Below are 15,901 nucleotides of genomic sequence, written 5' to 3'. Positions count from 1 at the left end.
GAGGCCAAAACAGGGAGAGGCCCGAAAACCGCAAAAAAAAAAAAAAAAAAAAAAAAAAAAATAAGCTTGAACTAGTCCTGAAAGATAAGTAGGATTTTCGTTGATAATAAAGAGGGTGGATTAAATAAGGAGGGTGGATTAATTTGGATTAATGGATTTGAGGAAAAAGAGATTAAGGACCAGCACATACACCATTCATGGTATAACTCCCCTATCATCTAGCCATAGCAAATGTCATCAGTCCATCATGGCACTCGTTCTTACTGAGCCTGGACACAGCCTGGTAAGACTAGAACTAGATAATAGGAAAAAAAAATGTAGACATTAAATGGAGAGATATTTTGAAAGAGGTATCAGTGAAAATGTCTGACCCTGGACGTTAAGATGTGGGGCATCTCCCATGTGCAACCGGGAAGCTCTTGGTACAGAGACTGTGAAGGATTTCTGTTGCATCTGTGCTGAAAATACAAGTATCTGAGGGATGTGATAGGCATCACAACCAGGCTCAGAAAGATAGTGCCAGGGGACTTCCCTGGTGGTCTGGTGGTTAAGAACCTGCCTTTCAATGCAGGGTACGTGGGTTCGATACCTGGTCGGGGAACTAAGATTCCCACATGCCGTGGGGCAACTAAGCCCGTGCGCCGCAACTACCGAGCCCATGCGCTCTGGAGCTCGCGTGCCACAACTAGAGAGCTCACGTGCTGCAACTTCTGAGCCCGCACGCTCTGGAGCCCGAGCACAAGTAGAGAAGCCTGCACGCTGCAGTGAAAGATCCTGCGTGTGGCAACTAAGACCTGACACAGCCAAAAAAATAAATAAATCAAATAAATAATAATAATAAGAAGAAAGATGGTGCCGGGGAAGACGGTGCAACTTAGTTTGCTGGAGGGGGCCATTCAGGCTGTTCCTAGGCTGGGAGAGATGCTAGAGTTATACCAGCCAGCAGAATAAACAGCAAACGGGCAAAGGAACATTACTCTGGAGATCTGGGAAGCCAGAGGACCACCAGCTCAAGGAGTTCAACTTTCTCCTGCTGCTACAAAGTCCCCGTCCCCTCGTACATCCAGATCCATCTCCAGCTAGAGAAGCAGGGGAGAGAGACGTGGCTGTGTGAGAGACTGAGCAATTTTTATTCAAGAGAGTCTGAGCAGTACCTTAAAGACTGTTGAAATGATCAGACCTGACTACATTAAACTGGTTCAGGGACTTCTGAAGGATGTGGTGTCAGCAACTGTGAAGATGTACAAAACCTTTATGTGAGTAGAAGGTGTCAGTCAGCTCATCTACCACCTTTGATGAGGTAAGGCAGGACTGAATGAGGAATGATGCAGGCCTGTGCACATGTTTCCAAGAGGGGCTAATTGGGCCCATCTGAGGTAGGTTAGGATGGATGCTCAGTGCACTCAGATTCAGGGGGACTGCTTACCCATGTGTACCTGCCTTAGCACCACCAATGTCCCAGCACTGGCTGGACCCATGACCAAGGAAGAACCATGTGACTGGAACACATCCACTACACCTGGCCCGGTCAAACCTGTGAGGACAGATTCCTGTGATCTGCTACTTCCATTGGTATCTACCTTTTACCTGACCTCACTCATCCTGAGGAGACCATTTTTTGGGGAGTCATCCAAATTTCTTGGATTTTGTCATTTACTCGTTTTCTCATTTATTCTAATATTAGTTGAGTCTGTTATGCCATACACTGTGCTAGGCACTGAGGATACAGTATTTTGTAGTGGTAAGGAAATAAACACATAACTATAATGAAGTTTGAGCAATATTAAGTTTGAAAAATATTACTAAGAAAGTACAGAACATTATTGGAATACACATTTTGGGGGGACCTTGTCTACAAAGGAAGTAGTGATGTTTACGCTGTGACCTTTAGAATGATTTTGAGGTGATCAGGTGAAAGGTGGGAAGAATGTTTCAGGCAGAGGGAACAGTATGTGCGAAGGTGACAGATATGAAAGGAATGAAAGAAGTTCAGTGTATCTGGAGCCTAGAGGGGGAGGGGAGGGATGTGATGTGAGATGAGGCTGAAGAGATAGGCAGGGACCAAATCATTGAGCACCGTGAAATCCATACTAAGGTGTTCGTAGTTCATCCTACTACGTAGAGGCCATTCAAGTGTTTTTATGCGGAGGAATGGCGTTGCCAGCACTGCATTATGGCTGTTCTATAGACAGAAGACTGACGAGGATCAACACTAGATGCTGGGAGACCAGTTAAGGGGCTGTTGCATTGGTCCAGGTGAAAGACGATGGTGGTTTGGACTCCATAGGGTAGAGGCAATGGAGAAGTGGATGGCCTTGAGGGCATATTTTGGAGGTATATCCAGCAAGACATGGATGTGGAGAGTAAGGGAGATGGAGAATTCAAGGATGACTCAGGTTTTTGGCTTGAGCATGTGGGTGGATGGTGGGTCATTTACTGAGTAAGGGAACAATGGGGGGGGAAGATATTTGGGGGGAAAATCACGTGTCAGGTTTTGGACACAGGAGTTCGAAGTGCTTGCAAGGCCATCAAGTGAAAAGATCCAGTAGGCAACTGGATATATTAGTTTAGAGCTGACAGAAATGGACTGGTGATTCATTCTTGGCCTATAGAAATGGTCACTGGAGTTATGGGTATAGATATAATTGTAGACAAGAGAGTTGGGTGGAGAAAATCTAGAGCCTCAAGGAACACCAGTCAACCCAAGGGACAGGTAGAGAAGGAAGAGTCGGTTAGAGACTGAGAGAGAACTTCTGCCAGGTGGTTGGAAGGAACCGGCAGTGTGGTGTCACAGAAGGTGTGCCACTACACTTTGCTCTAGAGATGTGTCAGAGCGTTTGGCTGGACGCCTGATGGTGCTGAAGTTACCTATAATGTTTGATGGGGTGGGTGGGCTACAGAGGACCAGAGGAGCACACCTGGAGCTCCCCACCTACCTTAATAACCCGGCAGCCTTCTGCCTGTCGAATCTGAAGAAACCTGGACTCCAGGAGGTAGCAGGGGCTCAGAGGAAGGAAATGGTTCTCACACAGATGTATTACCATCAAGCCTCTGCCTTTAACCTGGTGAGGTTCGGAAGGATCAAAGTGAATCCCAGTCTATGGACCTGAGCCCTCCCACAGATTTTGTTGCATTCTTATCACTTCTTAGAAGTGTATCCTCATCTGTTTTTTTTCTTTTTCTGTCTTTGTCACTCTGATTCTGATGCCCAGTTGGTTCCCCTTGGTTCTTGATCTTTGATTTAGTTTGGCTTGCTCTCTCTTTCTGAGGAGTAACTTTCATATATACATACTTCTTTTTTAAAAAATTTTATATTGGAGTATAGTTGTTAACAATGTGTTAGTTTCAGGTGTACAGCAAAGTGATTCAGTTATACATACACCTGTATTCTTTTTTTTAAGTATTTTTAAAAATTTTTTTAAAAATTTATTTTATTTTTGGCTGCATTGGGTCTTCGTTGCTGCACGTGGGCTTTCTCTAGTTGCGGGGTGAGCGGAGGCTACTCTTCGTTGTGGTGCGCAGGCTTCTCATTGCAGTGGCTTGTCTTGTTGCAGAGCATGGGCTCTAGGTGCACGGGCTTGAGTAGTTGTGGTGCACGGGCTTCAGCATTTGTGGCACACGGGCTCAGTAGTTGTGGCTTGCGGGCTGTAGAGCGCAGGCTCAGTAGCTGTGGCACACGGGCTTAGTTGCTCCACGGCATGTAGGATCTTCCCTGGACCAGGGCTTGAACCCGTGTCCCCTGCACTGGCAGGTGGACTCTTAACCACTGCGCCACCAGGGAAGCCCCCCATGTATCTATTCTTTTTCAAGTTCTTTTCCCATTTAGGTTATTAAAGAATATTGAGCAGAGTTCCCTGGTTATACAGTATTGGTTATCTATTTTAAATGTAGCAGTGTGTACATATATACATACTTCTAATAACCCTTCTGCTTGACTGGCAAGCCCTGGAAGCTGCCTCCTTGTGCTTATAATAAGCAGTCACCACCGAGCACAGCCCAGTTTTATAGGCCTAAATAAGTATAGATGCTTCCTTTACCCCCTCTAGAAGTGTTAGTTGCTCTGAGCCTTGGAAGTTCAGTTCTCAGTCATCTCCTTCTCTTCTGTTTTGCTTGGCTGAAGCATATTTATTAGCTAGATTTTAAGGTGGTTCTACCTTTCAGTGAAACTTGGCTTTTATATCTATTATTCTGGGCTAGTATCTGGGCCCAGTCTTGTTCATGACCTTAAGGCTTTTGATGGCTTTTCCTGTGGAGTAATATTCTGTGGAGCTTTCTACCATGTGCTTTCTTTCCTGCCAGGATTAGTCAAAAATTAGCCCCAAATTGCTACCCTCCTATTCCAAAAGTCTGTAACCTTTATGTTCCATGTATTGGGTCTGAGGGATGACTGTAGCCCTTAGCTTATTTCAGGACCCATGATTAACATACCCTGGGTCTAAATAATGAATTTGTAAGCCCAGTGGTGGCTTGTAATTTCTATATAGGAGCTTAAGGGCAGAAATCTGATTGGAAGAGGAGGGAGGTGGTTAGAAGATTCATCTTGAAGCTGAGTCCAAAGAGTAATGTGATCAGCTGACTAGGACTGACCACCAGAAAAATAAAAAACAAAGATATGATTAATAAAAATATGTACTTTGTTCATATAAGTGAGTTTTATAAATATAGAATCTAGGGCCTTTAAAAAATATTTTGTAGGCTAATTATTTCATTTACTTATTTTCTTCCTTCCCCAAAGTATGATACCATTAACCTGAGAATTTTAAACATATGCTTTGCTGACTTTTTCTGTTTGTATTTAAAAAAAATATTTATTTATTTAGGCTGCACCAGGTCTTAGTTGTGGCATGAGGGCTCACAGTTGCGGCATGCATGAGGGATCTAGTTCCCCAACCAGGGATTGAACCCGGGCTCCCTGCATTGGGAGCGTGGAGTCTTACCCACTGAACCACCAGGGAAGTCCCTATTTGTGTATTTTTATTTGGTTTACTTTATGGGACAGGTGAAGGAGTTTACTGCCATTGATGCCAACAACTCTTCCTCAGTTCCTCCAAGCAGTCTTTTCCTTGGTAAGTTATACTGTAAAATTCTAATCATTACTGTTTTGCAATATCAAAATGCCTTATATATGTAGCAATGACAGCACGCATGCCCACACCCAGGGAAACAAGGTCATGTTCCACCTGAAATTATCTCCATTGAGGTGATAGATCATGCCATGATCGTGGATGAACTCTCCGAGGAAATGACTATGGGAAGAAGAATGCCAAAAGCAGAGGACCAGAGCGTTGGTGGGGGGATGGGGGTGGGGGGGGATGGCCACAGTTCAGAGGAGGAAGAGGATCTGCACCACAGTGAGCGATCAGTGGACACTGAGATGGAAGGATGACTAGGAGGATGGGCTGTGGTGGAAGCCATGGTAAGAGATTTAAGAAGAAGCTGTTGGCCGACAGTGTCAAATGTGTTCGAAGTATAGTGGAGGAACTTACTATCCCCTGTAAAGTAGGAACTTCACTGGGTTCTTCCTCACCTCGATTATTTATAAAAATTTTACACTAGACTATTCAATTCTATTCAACAAGTATTTACTGAGCTGCATACTGACTGTGGTGGGGTTGTATAAAAGAGGTAGAGGGCTTACCTGGTGGCACAGTGGTTGGGAGTCCGCCTGCCGATGCAGGGGACGCGGGTTCGTGCCCCGGTCCGGGAAGATCCCACATGCCGCGGAGTGGCTGGGCCTGTGAGCCATGGCCGCTGAGCCTGCGCGTCCGGAGCCTGTGCTCGTACCGCAAAAAAAAAAAAAAACAAAAAAAGAAAAACAGGTAGAAGGTGTTTTAAAGTAATATGTCTTTATAAATAAATATACTAGTTAATTTGTACATAAAAGCTCCATCACTTTGGAATGGTATATTTGTTAAATGGAAGCTACAGACCTATTTCAGTGACATTTGAAGAAACGTCTTTTGGTATCCTTTCATCCCTGTGATACCTTTTTTTTAAAAATCCTCATCTAATTTTTTCTTATTATAAAAGTGATACATAGTCATTGAAAATACAGTTATATGTAAAATTCTGACTCATCCCCAAAAGATAGTGATTCTTAACATTTTGATTTATATCATCCCAGGTGTCTACTATGTATTTATGTGTGTGTGTGTGTGTGTGTGTGTGTGTGTGTGTGTTTAATGAAACTGGGATCATTCCATACATTTTTCAACTTTCTGTTTTCACTTAATGATATATTGTGAACAATCTTTGATATCACACATCTCTGAAACAATGTTTAGTGGGTTGCTTGGATTTTAATGTATGAGTGTAACATAATTTAATTATACAGTGTCCTATTATTAGAAACTTAAGATCTTTCCTAATTTTTCATTATTACAAACAGTGCTGTATTGAGTATCTTTGAAGCTAAATCTATGAATGTTTTCTTTAGCTAAAATTCTTGAAGTGGAATTGATGGGTTAATGGTAAAAATATTTTAAAGGCTTTTGATGGAAATCACCAAGTTGCTCTCTAAAGTTGTTCCAGATTGTACTCCCACTAGTAGTATGTGAGAGTATCATTTTCCTACACACTTGCTAGTGTCAGGTATTATTATATCAAAAAACCTTTTTTATAGGTGAAAAAATAGTCCTGCATTGTTATTTCAGTTTTATAGCCATTTTATATGTGTGTGTGTGTGTGTATGCATATATATATTCATTGGTGGCAAATACTTATTCTTCGAAGATAAATTTTATTAAAACAGAAGTGTTTTAACAAGGTGAATGATCCATCTTGGTAGTACAGTTTTTGACTGAATGTAGATGTGACCCTGAAGTGGCCATATCCCAGTTCTGTCACTTACTAACTGGATAGTCTTGGGCAATTGGTTAATGCCTCTAGGCCTCAGAGTCTTTACCAAATGAGCATTATAATAGTACCTGTCTTAGAGAGTTGTTAGGCAGATTAAATGAGACAACTAGATGCAAAACGCATGGCCCGGTAGTTGGCATACGACACAGAATAAATATTAGCAGTAGTCATTGATTATCCTGATTTTCTTGTGTGGTCTCAAACTGGCTGAAGGCAGCATGAAAAGTGAAGTTTCAGGGCTTCCCTGGTGGCGCAGTGGTTGGGAGTCCGCCTGCCGAGGCAGGAGACAGGGGTTCGTGCACCGGTCCGGGAAGATCCCACATGACGCGGAGCGGCTGGGCCCGTGAGCCATGGCCGCTGAGCCTGCGCGTCCGGAGCCTGTGCTCCGCAAAGGGAGAGGCCACAACAGTGAGAGGCCCCGCGTACCGCAAAAAAAAAAAAAAGTGAAGTTTCAGAAACAGTTTTTTAAAGGCATCATCTTGGGAGTGATCATCTAGACTCCGAAGGATACTGTTCTTTCCATCAACAAATACTGTAGGTGCTGAGAGGATCCAAAAACGAATAAAACATGTCTTCTGTTTTCAAGTAGCTTACTGCCTCACAGGAGGGATGAGATGTACCCTAATATGAGGCAGAAAGTGAAAGCCTCACAGAAGAGATCAGATAGAGCACCGTGAGGGTTCAGGTGAGAGACAGTTCTCTAACAGATGGCAGCAATATTTGAACCAGACCTTGAAGAAGGGTTAGGATTTGAATTTGTGAAATACGGGATGGGAGTGGGGAGGGTTTTCTTGGCAGAAGGAATCACCTGAGCATGAAGGCAAGTAATGCTGGACATAGAAATCTAGGTATTATCAACCTCTGGCACTAGCTAAAATCGTGGAAGTGGATAAATGTGTAATTGGTATAAATTGCACAAGTCACAGACTTGGAGGTGTAGAGATTTTAACTTTTGTTTTTAGAACTGGTATCCCCCCCTCTCCACTGAAAGAGGAAAGCTTACTCTTGTACATTTCAGGTATATATCTCTGGGCATTCTACCAGTTTAGTTCTATCCTTCAGAACTTGAATTCAAGGATGTAACCCAGGCACTTGTAGGGAGGCTTGTATCCTTGTTATGGGTCTCATCTTGGTCATTTCCTCCCTCTGCAACAGCTTGTCACGTTCTCCTCTCCCCATAGCTGGTCCTTTTTAAAATTTTTATTGGAGTCTAGTTGATTTACAATGTTATATTAGTTTCAGGTGTACAGCAAAGTGGATCAGTTATACATATACATATATCCACTCTTTTTTAGATTCTTTTCCCATACAGGTCATTACAGAGTATTGAGAAGAGTTCCCTGTGCTATACAGTAGGTCCTTATTAGTTATCTATTTTATTTTATTTTATTTTATTTTATTATTATTATTTTTTTTGCGGTACGCGGGCTTCTCACTGCTGTGGCCTTTCTCGCTGTGGAGCGCAGGCTCCGGAAGCGCAGGCTCAGCGGCCATGGCTCACGGGCCCAGCTGCTCCGTGGCATGTGGGATCTTCCCGGACCGGGGCATGAACCCGTGTCCCCTGCATCGGCAGGCAGACTCCCAACCACTGCGCCACCAGGGAAGCCCAGTTATCTATTTTATATACAGTAGTGTGTGCATATGTCAATCCCAGTCTCCCAATTTATCCGTCTTCCCTTTTCCCCCCCGTGACCATAAGTTTGTTTTCTACATCTGTGACTCTATTTCTGTTTTGTAAATAAGTTCATTTGTACCAGTTTTTTAGATTCCACATATAAGCGATATCATATGGTATTTGTCTTGCTCTGTTTGACTTCCTTCACTCAGTATGAAAATCCCTAGGTCCATCCATGTTGCTGCAAAGGGCATTATTTCGTTCTTTTTTATGGCTGAGTACCAATAGCTGGTTCTAAGACGATGATGGCCAGTGGTGGTTTTGATGGGTGGTGCATAAATAACTCCTTAGAGACACATCCACTGTCTACCTCACCACCAGCAGGTGAACCCTGCACATCCTCTTGCTCTTTCAGAGACTCTTAAGGTTGGCACTCCAGCTCACGTTCCCTTCTAAAGCCTACAGTTCCCTCTGGGCCCATATGAATTTAAGAATCCCTTCTCTCCACTCCTGGGTCCTTAGGAGACTCAGCCTTCCAGCATCCTGCACCCCCCATAATAGTACATGCACCATCCCTGAGAGGCTGGCCACTGGAGCTCTGGACAAGGCAGGCTGCCCGGGTCCATCACTGGATGATCCAATGGGTAGACTAGATGTGTGCTTAGGGCACCAGCAAAGCAGGGCCACAAAATAGATTTGGAGGAAAAGATTTGGATATATTTTTTTTAATGTGAAAGTAGTTACTGTGGGAAAAAAATCAAATTTATTGTACTTCTTTATATTTACATTGTATTATATTGTAAGTGTAAAGGACTGATTTTATTTTTATTAATTTTTTTTTGGCGGGTGGAATACCATAATCTTTCAGTGTTTGGGGTTTCTAAAGACCCTAATTTGGCCCTGTGCAGGTCTAGTCTCCTCTTTGACTCATCCGAATTTTAAGGGGGGGATTGTCCTTGCTCTTGTCAGTGGCCCCTTCCCCAAATTATCCTGAGGACAGGGAAGTAGGAAGTCCATAATGCTCCTTTCTCTCTCTTTTCCCCCACTCTTTTGCTCTCCTGATTTCCTGTGTTCTTTTGGAAGAAGAGGAAAATCAATTCTGTCTCTTCATTCCTCTGTGTAACTCAGTCTGAACCCACACCAATAGCAGTGAGCTTTGAATTTAGCAATGTGGGAATCGGGGTCTTTGCTCTCAATAGCAGTCAGTTCATTTTTGGCTTAGCCGCCACATTTCGAGTCCAGCCAGGGAAACAGAAATCACTCTAAGTATTTAAATCAGAGGGAATTTCAACCAGAAAATTAGCTATAAAAGTGAAGGAAGAGGAGCTGGGAAGCCATTCAAGGGAAGGCGAGGCAACCCAGAGATTAGCAACAGCAGGAATCGTTTTATCATCCCTGGGCTGAAGGAACAAGGATGAGTTAGAAGCTGGAACTTGGGAGCGCCTGCCTGAGGGCGGCTGCAGCCACAGGGGACACACAGCTTCTGCGGGAGATGCTGGCCAAGGCAGAGGGAGAAGGGGAGGAAACACTGGCTCCGGCTTCCTTCTGACATTCTTCTCTCAGTGCCCCTCGCTGACGGCATTCAGCAGGGATCCGGGAGCCAAGGGCTCAGTCTGTGAATGTCAGCCTCGCTGGAGAGGGAGCGGCATGGATCTGATAAGAAACAGGCCAAGGACTGAATGGGTGGGTTGGGCCAGTGGGCGCAGGAAGGAGCACGTCACCACTTTGCCACATAAACTGGCTTTTGTCCCTTCCTAGTTAGTACACTTCTTCAGGGTGGGTGAGGCAGGGAACTATATTCTGACTTATTTTTGTGTCCTCTGAAGTCCTTTCAATAAATATTTGTTATATTGAACCGAATTTAACCGAATTTCTAAACTCTCTTTTGGTCATGTATCACTGATTGGCTCCTCTTCTTAGACTTTTCAGTGAGGAGATGAAAATTTTGAAGACCTTTGCACAGTTGCTATGAAAACAAGCAGACTCATTCTCTTCAGACATTTCACCTTTCCAGACTGTGACCTCAAACTGCTCATGGTGGGGTCTAGTTCCTTTTTGGGTAGGAAATATCCGTAATAATTACCATAATAATTAACATTTATATAATGCCTTACAACTTACAAAGTACTTTTACATTTATTTTCATCATAAGTAGGTTTTAATCTGGGGATCCTGGAATCCGTTTATTTGTCCTCTGTCAGACTAGCGTAAAGCTTAGATTTGAAAGAAAAACATCAGGGTTCTTTTCTTGTTCTCTTCTGAATCGCAGATAGTGGGCAATCTTCTCGGCCCTTTTTGTTAGACAGTTTAGTTACTTTCAGTAGCTGATGGACATGTTCTCAGCTGCCGTTTGTTGGGAGAGACTGGCATCACATTACTGCTCCATTTTTCTCTCTCAGGGACCTAGCAGGTGTTTGAAGACAGTGACCATCTCATCTACTCACATGGGGTCTTTGCAGTCATATGTAGCACACCTGTTGTTTTTAGAGCCCTATTCTCATCCAAATATGTATATATGTACAGTTGACCCTTGAGTAATATGGGGTTTAGGGGCACCAACCCTCCAGGCAGTCTAAAATTCATGTATAATTGTAGAGGTGGCCCTCCATATGTGGTTCCTCATCTGCGGATTCAACCAACCATGTAGTACTGTAGTACCTATTTAATTGAAAAAAAAATCTGTGTATAAGTGGGTATCATGGCATGATATGGAAAAATAAGTTGAACAGTGTTAACCAATCAGAATAGTTTGGACTAAACATGTCCTTTAGAAAACTGGCATCTGGTGTGGACTGCTTCTGGGTGTATGCACGTCCCTAAATGTCTGACCTTTCAGGATTTGCCTTATCTGCATAAATACCACTCCTTCCCCTTGCACAGAGAACACTGGACTCTCACCTCCTGCTTGCTTTCTCTTAGCCTAAGACTTGTTAATCTGGGGTCCTTTGGCCTTCAAGGGTCTTAGAAGATCCTGGGTCCATGTGTCCCCAAAATGATATGCAAACTTTTGTGTGTAATATATATATATGTGCCTTTTGGGGGTGGGGGGTAGGGAGAGAACGTGTCCATGGCTTTCATTCAGTGTTCTACCCCCAGCCTGTCTCTGTCTTCTTTCTTTATTCTGCCTGAACCTTCAACTCCTAGTTCTTTCCCTCACTCAGAAGATGATTTTGCATCTTCATTTAGGCATGCAGTGGAGCCCCTTATTTCATAGAGCTTTTCCTTCACTTCAGCATATTGTAGAAGATATTGAGTCGAATTTTTCCTGTTGCCCTGGAATTGGTGACTAGGGTCTAAAAATTGGGACAAAGAAACACTAAGCACCACACATTCTGTAGAGAGCTGATAATGGCTGGGGTCAGTCACCCTCTCGAGGGCTTACAAAGAGATAGCAGAACTGGCCCTGGTACCTCTAACCACTAATCCCACCCATCCCTCATCACCTCACCTTGTTCCCAGTCTGTGTGAGGTGTAAGAAGACTCAAGGGAGGGAGTCATGAGCCTACCAGGGAGTACCTCCCCCTCCTTTTGCCCCCCAAACCAAGCAGGAGGGTATCAAAGAGAGTCTACATGAAAGAGAGACTGATTTCTCATTCCCTGGCTAGACTCTGTGTTTGGACAGTGGACTTGTTTAGCTCTGCATTTATCTGAGAAGAAGAAAGGCAATTAGGTGTGAAAGACAGGGGCTTAGCGGTAGAATAGCCTGTATTCCTTCTGTGTGGCTTAGCAAGGACATGTGAGTTTCTCGTGGTTCCGGGTATACTGAGGAAGATAGCTGGGCTTGAGCCATCTTGCTGGTAGTCCATGCAAGAGGCTGCCTGCTGGACAGAAGCTAGGAGGGTTAAAGGAGGTGACCTAGAGCGGGATTGTTTCGATTAGGGCACAGCTCAGTGGAGAGACCTCACAAGTGCCCTATAAGAGAGCTGGCATTTTGACATCTGTCAAACAACAGGCTCGGGTGGTCTGTCATCCACAGCCAACAGTGGTTTGTGATGACAACTACCTTATTAAGTGAGGAGACAGTTATCTCTTCGCTCTCTGCTCTCCTCCTGGTTCCCAACCCCTGTAGAGCTAGACCCCTTGTAGAGAACCTTCTAGAGAAGTGGAAGAGGAGGAGAAGCCACAGGAGGGAGCATGCTCTCCTCCCCAGTTCAGGTTCCTTCAGCCATGGCTCAGGCTTGGGCTGGAAGAGGGGAGGAGATGAGTTCTGTGTTGGACCTGAGATTGGAGTTTAAATCAATTGGATTGGACTGAATTGTCACATAACTAAAAAGGAGCGGAGAGCTGTGGAATCTGTCTGTGCTATTGTGAGGAGTGGGAAGGAGACATGTCAAGGCACAGATGAAGACTGTGATGGGGTGGGTGGCAATGTTTATACCTAGCTGAGTTCAGTGCTCAACCAGTAGTTCCATTTATCTATCACTAAATCCATCCCTGAATTCATTGTTCCATCTTCCCCTGCAGTCTAAGAGGATATATTTCTTTTTCTGTAAAGTGAATCCCTTCATCTGTACTCTTGTTTGTTCATTGAGAAAACATTTATTTGACACCTTAAATGTATTGCCCCTGTTGAGGTACAAAGATTAAACATGAAAGAATTTTTTCCCTTGTAGAATACACAAACTAGCTGGGTAGGGTAGAAAGTAACTACCTGCTTTAAAAACAACATCTTAAGGGTTATAAAAAGTGGCCTGGGGCTTCCCTGGTGGCACAGTGGTTGAGAGTCCGTCTGCCGATGCAGGGGACACAGGTTCGTGCCCCGGTCCGGGAAGATCCCACATGCCGCGGAGTGGCTGGGCCTGTGAGCCATGGGCGCTGAGCCTGCGCGTCCGGAGACTGTGCTCCGCAACGGGAGAGGCCACAACAGTGAGAGGCCCGGGTACCGCAAAAAAAAAAAAAAAAAAAAAAAAGTGGCCTGGAAGGCTTCAAAGAAGAGTAGTAGGTGGAAGGCAAAAGAAGGGAAGACATTTCAGGTTGATGGAAAAGCAGTGGGCATGGACTAATGTGGCCCACTTAGGGTACTACAGATAGTTCTGTATGTTTGGAAGGCAGATGTGGCAGCAGAGGAAGCTGGAGAGAAAGGTAGGAGCCAGATCCTGATGGGCTAATGTGCTTGTTCTCTATTCTGTAGGCGAGTGGTTCTTCACAGCAGTGGTACTGCCCCTGGAGGGGCATTTTGGACATTTGTGGGGCATTTTTCATTGCGATAGTGATTGAAGGTGGGTGCTACTGGCGTTTCAGTAGTTAGGGGCCACAGGTGCTAGACTCTGCAATGTGAGAACAGTTCCACATAATTAAGAATATATTGTTTTAGGGCTTCCCTGGTGGCACAGTGGTTAAGAATCCACCTGCCAATGCAGGGGACACAGGTTCGAACCCTGGTCCGGGAAGATCCCACATGCCGCGGAGCAACTAAGCTCTAGAGCCCGCGAGCCACAACTACTGAGCCCATGCACCACAACTACTGAAGCCCACGCACCTAGAGCCCTGCTCTGCAACAAAGGACGCCACCACAATGAGACGCCTGCGCACCGCAATGAAGAGTAGTCCCCGCTCGCTGCAACTAGAGAAAGCCTGTGCAGAAATGAAGACCCAACACAGCCAAAGATAAATAAATAAAATAAATTAAAAAAAAAAGAATATATTGTCTTTAAGTAGATACCTGCCTACCCCACTAAGTCATGTATTTTATGAGAGAAGGCCCTTTTTTTTTTTTTTTTTTTTTTTTTTGGCTGCACTGCACAGCACGCGGGATCTTAGTTCCCTGACCAGAGATTGAACCCGTGCCCCCTGCAGTGGAAGTGCAGAGTCTTAACCACTGGACCACCAAGGGAAGTCTGAGAAGGACTTTTTATCTTGTTAATCTTTGTACTTCAACACTGGCAATACATTTTGGATGTAAAATGACTTGAGTTCTGCATGATTTTTGAATGTTCCACCAAACATTTGTATAGGGTGTCATATATAAATAAATCTGGTCTGTTGTTACTTATCCTAACACTGGTGTTTAATCTGTTTTGTTTTTTTTTTTAATGGAATGGCTTCTCATCTTACTTCTCTTAAATCCTAACTTACTCATTCCTTACAATTAGGTGCAGGAATCTGAGTGCTTCGGTAAGTCTTCTATGATGGTCATGTCCAATCATTTATGTATTGAAATACCTATTATTTTATTATAAGTTATTGGTTTTTATTTCTCTTTTATATTAGATTTAGGACATTTTATTGGTGTTTTGAAATTATGTGTATAGATAGCTTGAATTATCTATGAATTTCATTTTAGGTTAGTAAAGGTGCTGTTATTTAAAATATTTATTAGAAGAAGGGAGACTTAGGTCTGATAGGATCGAGAGCCACTATGTAGCCATTGGTTTCCAAAGTGTTGTTCGGAGCCACAGAGCTCAGATGTTTTGCTCATGAGCTCCCTAAAATAACAATAACCCCCTCACACAGTTTTAAGTTGAAACCTAACATTTATTATCCAAGTTTACATTTATATATTGTTAACAGGAGATAGAAAATATTAATCATTTTATAAGATGAAATAAGCTGAAGATTGACTGTAATCATAAAAAATATTTCATGATGATTTGACAAAGTAGACTTTGAACTATCTTATTGAATAGAGCACGCCAAATACAAAATACGTTACTGAATCTTTTATCCATGGGTTTTTCAGTGTATCTGAATATTTTCATGGCCCGTAAGACTTTCCAATTACATTTTTTTTGAAGTCAGGTTATTGAGGTATAATTTATATATGGTAAAATTCAAATGTGTACTCCAGTTACTTTTAGAAGAAAGTGTGTCACTAATGTATTTTCCTTTGGCTGTGCCAATTGTAGAGAATCCCAGCATGGGCTAAACAACCCCATTTCCAATGCCAAGTTTTACCCTTAACAGAAGTGTGTATATGGTAAGGAAGGCAGGAAGCCCCATTAGTTTAAGGCCCCTTGATTAATCTTTAAACATTTCCCTAGACCAATATCTTCATTTATATATCCCTTTGTTGGGTGCCCCAGTATTTACACTCTAGAACAATTCATCATAGTAAGGTTTGGCGGCAAGGGACATGCCTTTCTTTTGTAAAGTGGGGGAAGGACTATGTGAGCCCAAGTTCATAATCCAGAAGATGAATTTTAGGAAAGAGTACATGTGGAAGACTAGGGTCTGGAAATGGATTCCCTTGAAACGATCTGTATATACATAGCCCTTGGAAAATCTTTCTGTACTCCCCTTGCTTGAAGGCTACCACCCAGAGGTTCAGGGCTCAGAAGCTCTCTCTGAGAGAGCACGAAGGGCAGAGGATGTGGATTTCTGGGCTCACTTCTACTACTTCTCCTGGAGCACCTGGGCTTCTTTTCTGTTTTACATTTAAACTTTTGTTTGAAGGAAGGGTTTTGCTGCTAAAAATATCACTTTGAAAAG

This window comes from Physeter macrocephalus, chromosome 9, assembly GCF_002837175.3.
Source record: "Physeter macrocephalus isolate SW-GA chromosome 9, ASM283717v5, whole genome shotgun sequence".
NCBI lineage: Eukaryota > Metazoa > Chordata > Mammalia > Artiodactyla > Physeteridae > Physeter > Physeter macrocephalus.
The sequence above is the reverse complement of the archived record's forward strand: the minus strand, read 5'-3'. Positions refer to the sequence as shown.